Here is a 16,926-nt window from a genome sequence, read left to right as displayed (position 1 = left end):
AAACAAAGTCATAGGTATGCATGTGTCTGATAGTTCATCACATGGCACGGAGAGAACGAGTAACAGCATCCCGAAGAGAGCTGCATTGGCTCCTGTTGGTTGCCAGAGTTCTGTTTAAGTTGTTAACTTTGGAACCCAAGTGTATTTTTGGGACTGCCCCTCCATATCTTAAAGAGAAAGTGGAGGTCTACTAACCCACTAGAAGCCTACTTTCATGGAAGTCATGCCTTCTGAAGGTTAACCGATTTAAAAGAGCTTGGGCAATGGCCGTTCCTTCCCGGTTCGGGTGGCACAGGCCTGGAATGAGCTACCAGAATTACTCTGAAAAGAGGAAAATCATCTTGCCTTTAGGAAGTTGCGGAAGGCCAGGCTGTTTGTCTGAATAATTCTGAAATCTCTGCTTGTAGTTCTGTTTCTGTTCATCACCTGGATGTCCTAGGGCTTTGGCGCTTTATAAGCAAAATAACATAACATACATTTGTACCCGGCACGCGTTGTCCACGGGAAATACTACACGTGGATTGGTTCTTTTCCGAGCCACACCACACGGTATTCCCGTGGACGTACAAACGTTCCTCGCGTGCCCGGTACTCTCTGATTCTCACTGTCATACGCCTCCTACGTTTGTTCCCAGCGGGGGGCGTGGCAGCCCCTTAGCCAATGAGGAGGCTCGAAACAGGGCAATCCCTGCTCCTAGCCTCCCCAAGGCTGGAGGCTGCCTTCGTCCCCCGCCGGGGAGTCAGGTATGTTTTTTTTTCTCCACCCCCCCTGCAAACTATCCCCTCCCTTCCCTCCCAACCCCACTTACCTTCTTTTTTCTTTTTCTCGAGAGCGAACGCGCTGGGAACACTTCTGTTCCCATTGCGTCCGCTCCCGATGGCCACCATGGAAAGGGAAAACGGACTATGTTTTCCCTTTCCTGGTGGCCATTTTATTTAATATATATATATTTTTTCTGTTTCGAAACACGGCAGCGTTTCGGAACAGAAAAAAATGCCATTAGTACCCCGGTCTAACGGGCCGAGGTACTAATGGCTATAAGACCCTCGGCGGCCGAGGTACTAATGGCTATAAAATCCTCAGCGGCGGGCCAATACCGCCCACGGTAATGCCCCCGGGGCCTCGTTAAGGCCCTCGCTAACTGTAACTAGGAGCCTTGGGGGCATTACCTAGGGCGGTACTGGCCCGCCGCCTAGGGTTTTATTGCCACATAATGACACCTGCAAATCCTAGACGATATGTTCTGATTAGTGGTATGAGCAGCACTTAACACAAGGAGGACCTCTGCTATAGTGCTTCTTGATGTGAAGACAACCTATACAATGCAAATGTGTCTTTTCGTTTACTTGAATGGCTAGTTGCAAAGGATGGCTTGATTATAAGTACAATACGTCTTTTTTTTTTTTAAATAAAACATATTTTTTCTTGCCTAGACATATGCCACCCAGAAATGAAAACTATCCCTTTACTGCCTTACAGATCCCTTTAATACCAGGATCCCAAAATAGAGAGCAACCTCAATCCATTATATTCTTATCTGGAGCCCTGGTTCGACCAACCAAAGTAAGTGGTGGAGTGCGACAAAAGGTAGAAGCTTCTCATTGCTAAAGTTTGCATTTAGAGTGCAGCCTGCCAATTGTATTGCTATTTTCGACAACTGTCTCAAGGGTATTGTTCAAGAAATGAATTGTGGGCTTGTTTGGGTGGATGAAGCGTATGCTCAAGATGTGCGGGTGCTGTAGGATGACCTTGGCAAACAAGTCAGTGATAGTGCCTGTCATTGCAGGCTTGTGAGTGGGATATGTTGGGTGGGTTTGAGGCAATCGGTGGGATGGGAGGTTCAGAGTTGCTGTATGGGAAGGGCTAGTATCAGTGCTAGGTGGGAAGTAGAGGTAAGTGGGGAGTATAGGATAGGATGGCGCATGGTATGGTTGATATGTGCACAAGGAGCAGAGGCTGCGTCTGTGATGTAATGGCCTGGCTGTCAGCACAGCTGTCAGAGGGCACTTCACTAAACCTGTTGTGCGTAACAGGGGAGCAGGTGCTGCATATCCAGCAGAACACCCTCCCTAAGAAAGAATTACAGGCATCCTTTTATATTTAATAACATTTTAAAAAAGCCAGGGCTTCTACACCCTTGCAAGATGGCAATCCTGACAGGGCGGTTCCCTATGTTATTTTGAGGGTAGGTGTCTTTGGAGGGTTTGAACTCCCCGCCCCTTTTTTTCCTGCACTTATCAGACATACCCTGTCTGCTGCCTCAACCCAGCACTTGCCACTGTGGCAGGATGGGTGCTGAGGAATAAGGAGTCCTGACATTCAGACAGCAAAGTGGGTGAGGAATAGTGCAGCTCAAGCCTCAGTAGGCTCTTAGGTATGTGGGTATGAGATGCCCGAGAGAGGCTGCCCCGCTAGGGATACTTTACAAGGTCCTGTTCTGGGCCTCATTGTGGTGTTGTCTTGGCTGCACTTTGTAGACATTTTGATATTAGTAGTTGATAAGGATGGGTGATGAGCAGATGTGTTGGGGCAAGAGACGCTGATGATGAGGTTAGTGCAGTGAGGATATAGTGTGCAAGGCGCAGGGGTGTTAGACATCAGAGGTTTGTTTTGTCTGTAAAGGGTTTGGTGAGTGGAAGTGTTTGGGATGCAATGTCAAGTGGCATCTGAAGGCGTGGGGGCAGGATATGGAGTCATGTGTGCCATGAGGTGGCCCAGTTGTGGGGTGATTGTCTCCTACCTAGACCTAAATCCGCTCATAGTTAGGTACTGCAGGTATCATGATCCATGCTTGCACTTCATGGATGGGATGTGTTATGATGGGGAAACCGGGTGGGTGGGGTTGGTAAAGATAGAAAGTAAGAAGGGGAGTCAGACAGAGTCTTTAGATGCGCTGGAATGTGAAATTCATGATTTGATGGGGCGAGAAGGGAGAGATTTCCAGATTTTGTCTGAGGGGGTTAGTTGCATGAAATGTCTGGACTAGGATCATGCGTGGATCATGTGGGATCTTTTGGCGGAACCTCTTGATAGATGGCAAGATTGTGAATGATGTTGTTAGATGGTAAGGTATGTAGTAATGTGGGTAAGGAAGAATGTGGCGAGAGCAAGATTGGATCAGATAGTTAAGTGTTGATAAAGGAAGAGTAAAGGAGGAGATTAGGGGGAACGTGAGGAAGAAAGGGAGATCAAATAGTATGTGATATGTGATGTGGGAGGATCAGAAGGGATGGCAGCAGTGAAGGAGTGGTGCAGGGGTGGTGGTATAAGGACTGGATAGAGAAAAAACGAAGATATATGTGGGCTTGGGAAGGATAAGTGAGAGGAGAAGTGAGGATAAGGTAGGATGAGGATGTTGGGAGCATGAAGAAGTGGGTCTATAACAAATAAGGTAGAAGGTGTAGAGGTAGTAGGGGTAGGAACAGGGGTTATTTGTAAGGTATATGGCTAGTTGGGGAGTAAGAGGAGGAGCAGGTCTAAAGGAATGAAACAGATTCAGTGAGATTGGTAGGGAGGATGAGGCAGAAGGAGGGATTTTGTGGGTTTGATAGGAGTGTTTGAGAGGAGAATCAGGTGTGATGGGTAGAGCATAGATGAGGGGTTACCAGGTAGGAAGATCGAGGAAGGGAAGAAACAGTGTAGTAAAGATTAAGCATGGTACAGGAAGCATAGTGGGATCATCATGTAGTACTAAGTCAGGAGGGGTAGGACAGATTTGGTCGAAGGTGGGAACAGAGGTTCAGGAGGAATGCATGGGGTAGGAGTAGGGAGAGTAGGTAGTGGGTGGTGCAAGTAGGTTAGAGGAGGAAGAAGAAAGTGGGGATGAGCGAGGATAGGCTAAGACTGAAGTTAAGGTAGAAGTAGTTGGGGTGTTGAAGGAGTAATATGCATAAGTGTATATATTTATCGAGTGGTACATGAGTTGGTGGTAGCGTGAAATGACTGAGGGCAGTGAAGGAGATGATTGATGAGGATAAGGTGTGGAATAGTGTGAGCGAGGGTCAGTAGTGGTAGAATGGGCTCAGCAGCGAGAGGTGGAGTTCATGGGACTGGTTGGTGAGTGGGCAATTGATGGAGTAGTGTATATTGGAAGTGGTGATGATGAATAGGGGTTGCAGTAAGGTGGACAGGAGGGATGCAGTGAATAATACTCAACTTCTCCAACCCCCATGGCCCATGCCAAATTAGCCTGTGCCGTGGAAGGACGGAAAAACACAAATTTGCTTAACACAGAGAAATTACCTAGCAAACGTGTTGTATAGCTCAGTGGCAATGCGCCTGTCGATGACGCAGAGCATTTTAGGTTTGAATCCTGTCCGCACTTAGAAACCTCTTTGGTATTAAGCGCATCATAAACAACCAATTATAATAATAACTTGCTAATGAACTTTCTCAATGCAGCCTTCAACCTGAATCCAACACATCAGAGCAGCAACACTTTTACATGTGCTGCCAGTTCATTTGTAAAGACATGTCAGCAAATAAGATACAAAGCACAATCATAAACAAGACACATGGTTTGTAAAAATTCAGTCCTGCAGGACAGGACTTTATAAACTGGATATGATCTGTTTCTGTCCTTGTTGAAATATTGTCTGGACCACACAACTACTTTGGTTTTAATTATTTCTGTGGTGCTTCTTTGAATCATTGCTATTGGCTGGTCAATATGTTTTTGGTGATCTTTTATGATTTATTCTCGAAGGTTTCATTTATTCTGTGTGTGTTTCTAGCATGGTGGTGCCTTGATATCACCTTTGAAAGGGATCATTGCAGACGCTAGCATCCTGGAGGGCTAGCTTGGTCTACTACTTCCTTTGATTCACTGCAAGTAGCCTCAGAATGTGTTTGTGTCTCCCCAGGTGTGGATCAGCTCTTCAATCGTGTGTTTTTTTGTATCCCCAGTGGATGATTTCTATATGTTGATTGTGTCCTGATGTCCAGGGAGTAATTCTGAATTTACTGCGTCCCTCGTCTCGCTAAATGCTAAATGCTTCAGTACTGCATTTTGCAGCATGTGCAATCCACAGTAGACCACGCCATATAGACGTCACTCATTCACATATAGACCCATTTTTCTAATTGTTTATAAACCCCTTGATATTTATCATGAGAACATTTGTGAGCACTGAAAGTCAACTCATGATCGTGCTACCTGAGAACATCTGTGCCTACTGAAAATCAACTCGTCATCGTACTACCTGTGAACATCTCTGAGCAGTGGAAGTCAACTCGTTATTGCGCTACCTGTTCTGCTACTAACTACCCTACTTGCTGAATCTAACTGTTTGTTGGTCAAGGTAAGGGCAGGTCACCTAATCATCTCTTCCTGATCTCTAAATTTCTATCTATTTTGAATGAATGTACCCAGTAGTGTAATGTTCATTCATCTCATTGCCATTACCATTGACTTCTGTTTAATTTGTTCTGTCCTCGATATATAGCAATTGTCATCAGTGTCAATTGGGATAGAATTGCATCTTTCACGGACCATGATGCATGAAAGTACATTCAACGGACAAGTAATACGTTACAGATTGCGTCACATCAATTGATTCTGTATGAAAGTTATCCTAGTGTATAGTCGACTACTCTACACAGGTTTTGCTTCTGTGACCAAAACAAACATTGCATAGAAAAATTATTATATAATTCCATCTTTCTCACGCATTCATGTAAAACATTTTTGTAACTATGTGTACTTTTTTTTTACAGATTTTTCAAGAATGCCTGCTTGTATGGTTGGCGGTTGCCTTTCTATGGCCCATGACAAACCTAAGGGCACAATAATGCATACATTCCCGAGGAATATAGATCTAATAAGAGTAAGAGAATGGGTCAGATATTGCAGAATTGCGTCAGACGAGCTTGAAAGTCGAGCCCATGAAGTCTTGTGGGACTTGAGGGGAGATCGATTCCGCATCTGCAGCCTGCACTTTACCACAAACATGTACGACGAATCGCAGTACACAAAGAAGCATTGACTCAGAACTTCTCGTAAATTGTTTCCAAATGCAAATCCAATTCACGGTTCATGAATTAGCTGTAGGCCTTGGGGTACTGAACAGGTAACTACATGAACGGATTGGTATTTTTGATTTAAATGTGTCTTACAAAACTTTGCATATTTACCAGATTGTATTGCTTTATAGCTACACCCCATTTTCTAGACATCTGTTCCTGGTTTTAGGAGCATCATAGAAAACTATTTATGGACACAGAAAACTATGGTATAGTGCCCTTGAAATAAGCATAATCTTTTCGTAACTGGTTGCTTTACAGGTCAATTTTTTTGGGTTGGCATATTGACTGAAACACAGACTATCAGTAGTAGTGACATCACCGAGACATCCAGTATACCAATGGTGAGCTATACAGACTTGCTGAAGTTCACATTCTTCAAAGTTGGAGCTTGCCACATTTCTAATTCAAATCTATTTTTCCCTTTACAACTCTGTGACAATGCACGTAATTGAAGGAGCAAGATTCTGCATCCATTTCTTTCCCGGAGTCAACAACAACTTCGAGCGCCTATCAGTTAGTTTTATTTCACTATTCGATTACGGAATGTATTATGCATAGAATTTTAGATAATATGAAATAGTTTACGTATCCTGTCATTTGTTTACATAATGTTTCATTTATGGGTTTTTATTCATATGTACCATTGTCTGCATCCCATTGTGTCTGTTCAAGTTCACTTTTTTCATCCATACTAAAACAAGTACTGTGTTACAGGGTGATGCTGGTACTTCGACAACGATTACATCATCCTTTGGAGCTGGTCCAGAGCATGAGGTATGCATACTGACAGATCCCTTGAATGAAAGAAAGTATATCCTACATCTGATACTATTAGACAGTGACATTATTATAAACGAGCATCTTTTCAAACTTTTACCGTTTCAGTTGTAACGTAACAATTTCTACCCTAGTGCCGAATACAATGTAAAATGCTTGAGTGCAACATTACAATCAGTGGGTTTTGCACAGTGATCTCTGATCGAGTACACTAGCCATCAATCAGGTGAAATTCGAATTGTATATTTTGACGTGCACAGTGTACAAGGGTATCTATGTAAGCCATGTGTGCGAAGAAAGAATTTGATTTCAAACACGATTGACTGTTTTTTTAATGAATATTATTTTCAAGGTATGTATACAAAATCGGGAAATAGAAGAGTAGGCACGTGGATCCCAGGTGGCGGACAAGCTTGCTGGTGCAGTCGTTGCAGTGAGGAACATGGTTTCACAGAAAATCAAGAAAGCAATGGTAACTAACAAACAATTTCAATTACAAAAAGTGTTTTGGGCTGGTGTCTTCATAAAATGCTTTTAAAAAAATCTAAAGTGCTACATACTGTATGTTGGATTTTGTTTGCAAAAAGTGCCTTTTGGAGGATGCCATAGAGTGTAATGCTGTGCTTTCACACTTCCGATGAAAGCAACTTTGGGGTTCTGCAGTTGCCTTACCAAACACGTGTCCAAAGAGCTGAATAAATACGCGTCCCACAAAAGGAATGAGAAATAGGCTAGATAAGATACTTGGTACGCAAGAACTACTGACTGTAAGCAAAACAGCGCATCAAAGGGGGTTGTTGGTGAGAAATAGGTGCATTCTGACCTATATTTTTAAGGGGGCATGTGTTAGGGGTTGTTTCCATCGGATGCCTTATCACAGGGGCTGATCTTTGATTTGCGGCCCTCAGAGTCTTACGATTTCAAATGCAGTGGGGGTAGGTGTCAGCGTTACCAAAATATTTGACCAATCCTGATTAGGTATATGGGAGGTGAAGTTGAGGTGGTGCGGGGTTAGGATCTGGCGACCAGATGCATTCAAAGGGAAAAGGGGTTGAGGGTTCAGGGGGCCACGGCCTGGCAGGAGGGTGTTGCAGCAGGGCTTGCTCTGACATTCTCGTACGGGCACATTTTGTCAGGGCTCGAGACTCGCTACTTGCAGGAAATATTTACGTTATTTGCCATCTGAAAAGGAGACGGGCTGAGCTGACATGTGGTGTGGGCTGGCTGTGCAAGTCGCTGGGAGAGTGTGAAGTTCTCCAGAGGGACATTATAAATAAGGCATTTGGAAGTAAACTAACTGTAACTGTTTTCATAAAAAAAAGTAAATCACCAGAGATTTTGTACAGCATTGGTGGATGGCAGCAAACAATTCATTTGTTTTTCAAAAATATTTCCAATGCCACTATGGTCTGAAGGGCTATTCGCTCCCATTGGCAGTGAAGGTCAGCGCCTTTGAATTTTGCATGTGAGCAGAGCACACCCACGCATCGTACACAGTATAAGGTTCAATTGTTTGTCGACCTTGGAAGGAAGGGAGGATTCCAAATGGTATGAATGAAAGGAGGAGTGTAATACCGTCAAATATGATAAGGTTCACCATTCCAAAACTGGACAAAGGAACATGTAATTTCATTTTATGAAAATTTGTTGATCTGAACGGACACTCGGCATTACGCCGAGAGAATGAAAATGCTGAATATTATGTACTTTTTACTGTAGACGATTTTATAGACGAACGAGTCAAGGTTTAATTTTCTGACCGTTATTGCTGGCTTACATTGTAATGGATATTGGTTTTGGTAACTGAGATCAAAAAGTCATACTTTGGCGCTGACCAAGTGATTCTTGATACCTAATAATTGTTCATTTCCACACTTGGTAAGTGTTTACAACAATTATTGTTTTAATGTTTGTAAAGTGCTTCAAACATTGATTGTCAATCTTGTGACATACATTCTAGTTAGTCAAGGCTTTTCATGCAATGCAAAAGTGAGCAATTGCTTAGGTTTCACTAGTGCCGACACGTGTTTCAACCTTAAGGTTTTCTCAAGGCAAGTAGTTTGGATGCGTGGTCCCGGATGGGTGTTGGTAACTGTAAATGTTTACACGTGTACTGGATAGTACCTCTTCCCCGATGGGAGTCTGTGTTGTCTCAGGTCTCGCAGTGATCTGCTGTTAGTAAGCAATGTTACTAACAGCAGATCACTGCAATGCTTACCAGCACCATTGTTACCAGACCGGCACACTCATAATGAGGCCCTAGTGTCAGGAGAATGAGCATCTAAGATATTGTATATAAAATCTGAATGAGCGGCTAATTAACGTGCATTAACCAACATTTCTTTAACTGAGGAGCCAGTTTCCTTCACACCATGATTCGGTAGAAGGAAATCATTATTCCACTTTACCTGGAAACAAGTGCCCGGCGGTGCTAAGACTAATATATCCTTACGAGAAAGACAAACTACTCTTACCTCATCTTGCCCATACTGCACACGGATGAGCACAGACGGGCTTTACTTTGGCGTGACTTTGGTGCGTAATGCTCTAACCTGCTGCGCTTCCGAGAACACACTGCACTTAGCCAGTACCCTCCAACTACAATAAAGTGAAGAGGGACTCCCAGCCATCTGCTGTGTGGGAGTAAGAAAACAAACACACCTACTTCCAGGTACAAGACTCTAGGTAGCAGGGGAGGAAGCTGGGCACCTTCCTGCTGGAGCTACCAGCTACAAGGAAAAACACAAGATAAAAATAAACATAAGGCATGGACTCCACAATGCAGCAACACACTCACTTCAGCCTCAAGCCCATCGGTACCCCCTCACCGTCCACAACACGGAAGTTAATGCACACCAATGTCTGCTCAGCTATCAACCATGCAGCAAACATCGCCAACCTCATCACTACACACAACCTTGACTCCATCTTCATCACAGAGCCCTGGCTGACACCCACATCCACCCACATCCTAAACATCCTTGTCCCTGATGGCTATAGCATCCAACATAGACACTGGCCAAACAAGACAGGCAGAGGCCATGCAGACATTCACAAGACATTGTGGCCCTGCACCACACTTGACGTTGACAACATGGGCTCCTTCAAAGTCCTCCCTTGCCACTTCCCACTCTCCCCAACGGACACAGTCACCTTCCATCTCATCTACAGACCACCCAAACCCAACACGACTTTCATCTGAGACTTCACTGACCTGGTCACCCCATCTCTCCCAGGCGTCAAAGCTACCAAACTAATGAAGGAAGCTCTCCTTTGCCTTCTAGACTCCCTCAGCCTCACACACCACACAAAAGACCCAATGCACAAGCAAGATAGCATCCTCAACCTAATCATGACCGCATCACCTTCCCTCCACTACAGCCATCTCTCCTGCGTGACTGGTCTGACCACCTGACCATGCCTTTCAACATCCTGCACACCACCCCAGTCACACACTCCCAGCAGAAACCCATCAGACAAACCTTCAGGTCCTTTAAGAACTTCCCTCTAGAAGCCCTCATGGAAGACCTCTCCAACCTCCACCTCACATGGAATCGACACCCCTAAGCAAACTGCATTTCTCTACTGGAAGCACTGAATGCCACCCTCTCAGCCTCCATTGACTGAAACATGCCTCTGAATTAATGCACCTGCAAACCGAAACCGTCAGCACCCCAATACCTCAACCTCAGCAAAAGAGTAATCAGGAAACAAGAGAAAACCTGGTGCCACTCCAGGACCGCATCTGACCTGGCGCTCTTCAAGGAACTCTGAGCGACCCGCTGACAACTAATCAACATAGACGTCACCTCTGCATTCACAGACCCAACTCATGAAATCTCCACACCGTGGACTACAATCAAGACACACTTTACAGAGGACCGGGTAGAAACCCTAGCCTCCCTCAAAGCCACATCATATACAGATGACATCCTCCCACCATCCATCCTCAAGACTCTCCTCGCAGAAGCTCTCCTTCCCTACCTGGACATCATCAACAGCTCCCTAACTCCAGGCACCTTCCTATCGACCCCAAACACAGGACAAATCCTCCCTCTGCAAAAGAAACCCACTCTGGATCCCGTCAACCTAGGTAACTATTGCCCCGTCTTCCTTTCCAAGGTAAAAACATTGAGAAAGCGGTAGCCGGGCAACTGCAGCAACACATCAACACCAACAATCTCCTCCAAGCCTGTCAATCCAGGTGCAGACCCAGATGCAACATGGAGACAGCAACTTTACAGGTGGTCAGTGATGTCCTCAACATACTTCATGACGCCAACCTCTGCCTCCTGGTTCTACTCGATCTCTCGGCCACTTTTGACACAGTAGGCCACTAGGCTCTCACAAACACCCTAAATGGGTGCATGGGGATCAGCGACCTTGTCTGTGGAGTCCTGCAGGGTTCCATCCTCTCCCCAGTAATCTTTAATCTATACATGGAGTGGCTGGGAGCCCTCCTAGCCACACACAACATCCACATCTCCCAATACGCCATTGACACACAGCTACACCTCAAGATTGACTCCATCAAGGACATCCACAGGTCCAAAACCTGCCACTCGCTGATCCCAGCTTGGATGTCCAGTGCATACTTAAAGCTCAACCCCTCCAAGACTATACCTCAAAATCGATTCCATCAAGGACATCGACAGGCTCAAAACCTGCCACTAGCTTATCCCAGCTTGGATTTCCAGTGCATACTTAAAGCTCAACCCCTCCAAGACCAAATTCCTACTTGTCACCAACACCACTGAATGCACAGACATACTGGCCTGTCTATCAAACATGAACACTGTGGGCTTCACATCCGAGCGCACAACTGCACCAAGTCCCTTAGGTTCCACGTAGACAGGCACCTCTCCTTAAAGATACACATAGCAAAGAAAGCTTAGACAGCTTGGTATCAGCTCTCCCTCCTGTAAAAGGTCAAGCTCTTTCTCCCTTCGGACAGCTTTAGATCCACTGTTCAAGCACTGGTCCTATCACACCTGGATAGGGGCTAATGCCCTCCTCAAAGGGCTCCCGTTGTCCTCCCATGAGACACTGAGAAGTACGTGGCCGCACACCACCTCAAGGGTTTATGCAGAAACGACCACATCCCCCTGGCCCTCATCGTCCTTCACTGGTTCCCACTGCACGCACAAATCACCTTCAAGTCTTGCTGCATCATCTATAAGGCAGTCGCCTTCATGTCACCCAGCTACCTCAGGGAGTAACTCAGCATCTCCGGCGGACAGCGCACCACCAGAAGCCAGGACAAGTGCAGATTTGAAATCCAGAAAAACAAGCCTTCTCTGCCTATGCCCCAAGACTATGGAACCTCCTCCCTATCAGCATCAGACTTGCCCACCACGCTCCTAAAATTCAGAAAAGATCTCAAGACCCACCTCTTCAAGCAGTCTCTCCTCCTCAACACCTAGGCCCTCATGTCACTTCTGCACCACCTGACTCGCTAGACGCTGTCTACCCCTCTCCTCCATGCCAACCTACACAGATGTACCTCTTCTCTGTGCCCCTCTGTATCCTACCCCCGCTGTATATCTTTTTTTTTTATTTGATTTAGTTGAGATTACAACTTTACAAATATTTATATAATACAAATAAGAACAACATTGATTTCTGCCATAAAACATTATATAAAACATAGTCATAGAGCGTGAAGTAAATTAATAAGCAGTGTTCAAGTTTTAACAAAGTGTCTCATTCCATCCTTATTGTTTGGTATCACAAACTCAATAAACTGGTAAACTCTTTTAAGAGATTTTTTTCACATAAGGAAATGCTATGTCAAGCAATTGTATTGTGGCAATGCTAGTTGAGATTTTTCTCGCACTGAAAATTTCACACCATATTTCATCATGGGTGCGATCAGCATATTTCCATGTCATGCATTTTACCAATTTAAGACGTTGTGAGACAAAGGCATTACAATGCATTATGATATGAACAAGTGTTTCAGTTGTGGATTTATCTTTACAAAAGCGACAATAGCTCAAATCTTTTGTAACCAGTCCTCGTTTTAGCAGGATTTCGTTAACCGCCCATAAATTCAGACGTAAACGCAGAATTTTCAGTCTTAGATTTATAGACGGACATTTGATGAGATAGTCAGCCATTCTGCGAAGCTTTTTATGACCAAAGAGGTTTCTATTAAATTCCTTTAATTTTAGGCAATTTTCTTGCGTGACAGACCAATCAGTTTGGTAAAGTTTGGTCTTGGCCCGGTTTGGATTAGTAATTAAGAGGTCAATCGAGATATTTGCCTCAGCGAGGGAATTCATAGAATGTGTCCTCCATTTTAATGGAAATGAATGAGACGATGTCAAAAGGTAATTCGCTAGAATGGCTAAACTATCTCAATTAAGTATACCCAAGATACATTTCCTTAAAAGAATGCACATTTTCCATGTTACTTGAGCATGGATGCACAATAAACCGAGTTCAAATCTCAACAACATATTGGGGGTGCTCTTTGGGAACCCGAGTATACTCTTCCAAAACTTTGCTTCAATACAGTTCCAAAATGCATGAGTCCTCGGAAGCACAGATTCCAAATCGTATGTAATAACAGGTATTACCTTTTGTTGGTAAAATCTCATAATCGGAGTACAAGTGAATTTACCAAATCTTGCATGAATTATCTTAGCTTGCAAAATAAGTCCTGCTAGTTTGGTTTGGATTATTGACTCAAACGCATTTTCTGAGGCAGATTTATTGAAATATACTCCCAAATATTTGTATTCTGCAACAATTTGTAGCTTTTTGTTACATAACGACCATTGATGTTTAATCCGTGATGAGGATTTTTGTTTGCCAAGAATAATGATTTGAGTTTTATTTTCATTCACTGTGAGATTATTTTTCATCACATAAGAGTCAAGGACATTCAGTAAATTTTGGAGCCCAGATGGAGTTTGAGAAATCAAGACTAAATCGTCAGCATATAAAAGCCATGCAATGGCTTGATTTCCCAGCTTTGGAGGATCAGATTGAGCCACTATAAAATCATCAGCCAGGTCAAGTAGGAACAAGTTGAACAGAGTCGAGGCAAGTATGCAGCCTTGCTTTAATCCTCTCTCAGTCGGGATTATTTTAGATAATAAGCCCTCTATGTTTAACTTCCCATGGACAGAAGTATTACAGTGCAATAAGCTCACGATTTTTATCAATCTCTCTGGGCAACCGTATTTCACCAGTTTTCTCAGGAGTAGCACTCGATCAACAGAGTCAAACACCATGCAAAAGTCCACAAATGCAACATATAAGGGTTGCTTTCACGTGGCGTAAGATAATTTGATTGCATTAAGGATGGTCAAATTAACTGCAGTGCCAAGTCCCGATACAAAGCTGGTTTGAAAAGGGTCTCTTCGATTGGAGCGGATAGACCACATGTTTATATCACGCAATACCAACCTGCAGAACATTTTTCCCGGAACATCTAATAGGGCAATGGGGCGATAGCTCAGAGGATTTTGCCTATTGCCCTTTTTATAGATAGGTACAATGATGGAATGGGTCCAAGAGCTTGGAGTTTTTGAAGACTAATAATTAATTGAAAAAGTGAGTACAGAATGGAGGCCCAAAGATTGATGTTCTTCTTTAAGACGGCATTCAAAAGTCCATCTGGACCTGGGGCTCGGGACATGCTGGCTTTGTTGATGTAATAGTAAACATCATCCTCATCAAAATTGAGAGTAAAAGGTGAAAATAGCATATCGGAAGTCTCAGTCAGGGTTGGAGCAACATATAAAGATGAAAAGTGGTTACACCAATCATTTTCCAACACTCCATTTATGTGTGAAGACACTTGGGATGCATTAGTGACAGAATTGAGTGACTGCCAGATTTGCGCTGTGTTTTTATTTTTTATTTGATCTAGCATGATTTCCCCATCCTTTTGTTGTTTTGTAATTTTATATTCTGTTAACCAGTTTCTATACGCAGTTTTGATGGCTCTTAATGTATGTGACTTTAAGAGCGGTGGTCATTTGAGAGCTTGTCTCTTTTGTGTTTTAAACAGAGCTTTCCTGATATGAATTGCATTGTCACATATTTGGGTTACCTTTAGGTTAGTATTTTGTTTTGTGGCATATAATTGCATGAGATCAAAAGGAACCACCTTATTTAGCTTTAAAGAAGCCAACAAAGTCTTTGCATAGGATTTTATGTGGTCACGGAAGTGTATTAATGAATCATGAGACCATTTTAGCCGATTCAGAGAATTGTTGGTTTCATAGAGGCCCACAAGAGATTGTCTTTCCACGTTTGGTACAGGAGACAGCATGATCTTAAGAGATAAAGGACAATGGTCACTGTGTTGAGAAGACTTAACAGCAAAATCGGTGGTGTGTGCAAAAAGACTTCTAGAAACAAAGATATAATCGATGGTTGCTGACTGTTTTTGTCTGGACCATGTCGGTAGAGGAGGAGAATCAGCTGCACTGGTACCATTCAACATAACCATGTTCCTTGATTCCGTGAATTTATTCCACAAACATATGCATTCAAGATCTTTCGATGCTTCTCCATTTATAAGATGCAAATTCAAGTCGCCTGCAATAATTAAATGTACTATTTTGTGTGAAAGCATAGCATTTTCCAAGACAGCTGTTAGATTTTTAAAACATTTAGCAGTTGTGATACCCATGGGGTTCCAGTACAAATTGATGCAGGCGATTTTGAAGGTACTAATGTAGATGTAAGAGCATTGGATGAAAGGATTGGCAGAAGGCAATGGAAAAAGTTGGATGTTTGCTAGAGAATTAGTTGCAATAAGCAGACCTGACATGGGTCTGCCTCTCGTAGCTCGTAAGGCTGGTTCAAGTAGTATATCATAATTGTTCCAAGTTGGTGTAGTGGACAGCCATGTTTCTTGTAAAAAAAACAAGTCATAATCACCCAATATACTCTCAGTATTGTTGATGAGGTGAGAGAAGCCTTGTGTGTTCCAGCTCAATACAGACAACCCCACCTGCTCCTTATTCTGATCTAGTTATACTCTAGTCATGAAATTTTGACTCATATGCACAGACCCAGTTGATTCAGCGATGTGTCTGTTAGTGTACGGTTGGAATCTATGTGTGGATTTAAGACAGGATTTGGAAGGACCTTTCTCCTTATTGTTGCGTGAGATTACAAAACCCAATTTAAACAAATCTTCACGGGCAGCCCAGATGATATTCGAATGATTAAGGAGCGTGACCATATGAGGACTGTTGTGAGATCTTCTTTATTTAGAAATTCGATTTGGTCAAGGTCATCGGATTCAATCTCTTGTAAAGAGTTTACATCCGAAAAGAGTCTAAGAATACTCTGTCGATTCATGTTATAAGATATAGATAATTCTTGTCGGGGTGACAATAACAAGGAATGTCTGTGTTCTACTTTTATAGGCTGCTTCCTGCTAAACAAATTTTGTTTAGCAGAGGAAGGATTCAATACTGCAGCCACTCGATTGTCAAGCTGTTGTGGATTTACACGTTTTTTAACTCTCTCATCTTTTGGAGGAGACTGAGTTTTTCGATCTAGAGTTAAGCATCCACAGACGAGCAATAGACTCTTTAATTTCATTTAAGTCCGTTTGCGATAGATAATTATTAACAGGCCAGTCCCATGTTGGTTTCTCATCAACATGTGGTACTGAGTCAGCAAACGAGACTCGCTTTACAGGCAATTTTAGTATTTCGCTAGACATTGGCCCTCATTACAACTGAGGTGCTAAGTGCACCAACTTTACCACCATGGTGTAAACTACGTTTACACCATGGTGGATGGCGGATTTACCGCCCCATTACAAGGTGAGTGGGGCGGTAAATCCCCATTTCCCATTTTCCCTTCCCCATTCCCATTTTTGCCCCATAGGGCATAATGGGAGTGGGGAAGGCGCTAATTACGGCACCGTAAATTACGGTGCCGTAATTAGCACCAAGGTGCCTTAGCACCATGGAACTTAACGCCTGCAAAAAGCAGGCGTTAAGGTGGGAATCAGGCGTTAAGGGTTAACGGTGGCGTTAACCCTTAACGCCTGAGTTGTAATGAGGGCCATTGCGTTTGACACTGGATCAGATGGAATGGCTGTTGAAAGTTTTGCTGGGCCATTGGTAATAATTGGGAAGATTGGAG

The sequence above is a fragment of the Ambystoma mexicanum genome, chromosome 10 (genome assembly GCF_040938575.1).
Source record: "Ambystoma mexicanum isolate Mex_15411 chromosome 10, UKY_AmexF1_1, whole genome shotgun sequence".
NCBI lineage: Eukaryota > Metazoa > Chordata > Amphibia > Caudata > Ambystomatidae > Ambystoma > Ambystoma mexicanum.
This window is presented reverse-complemented; position numbering follows the sequence as displayed.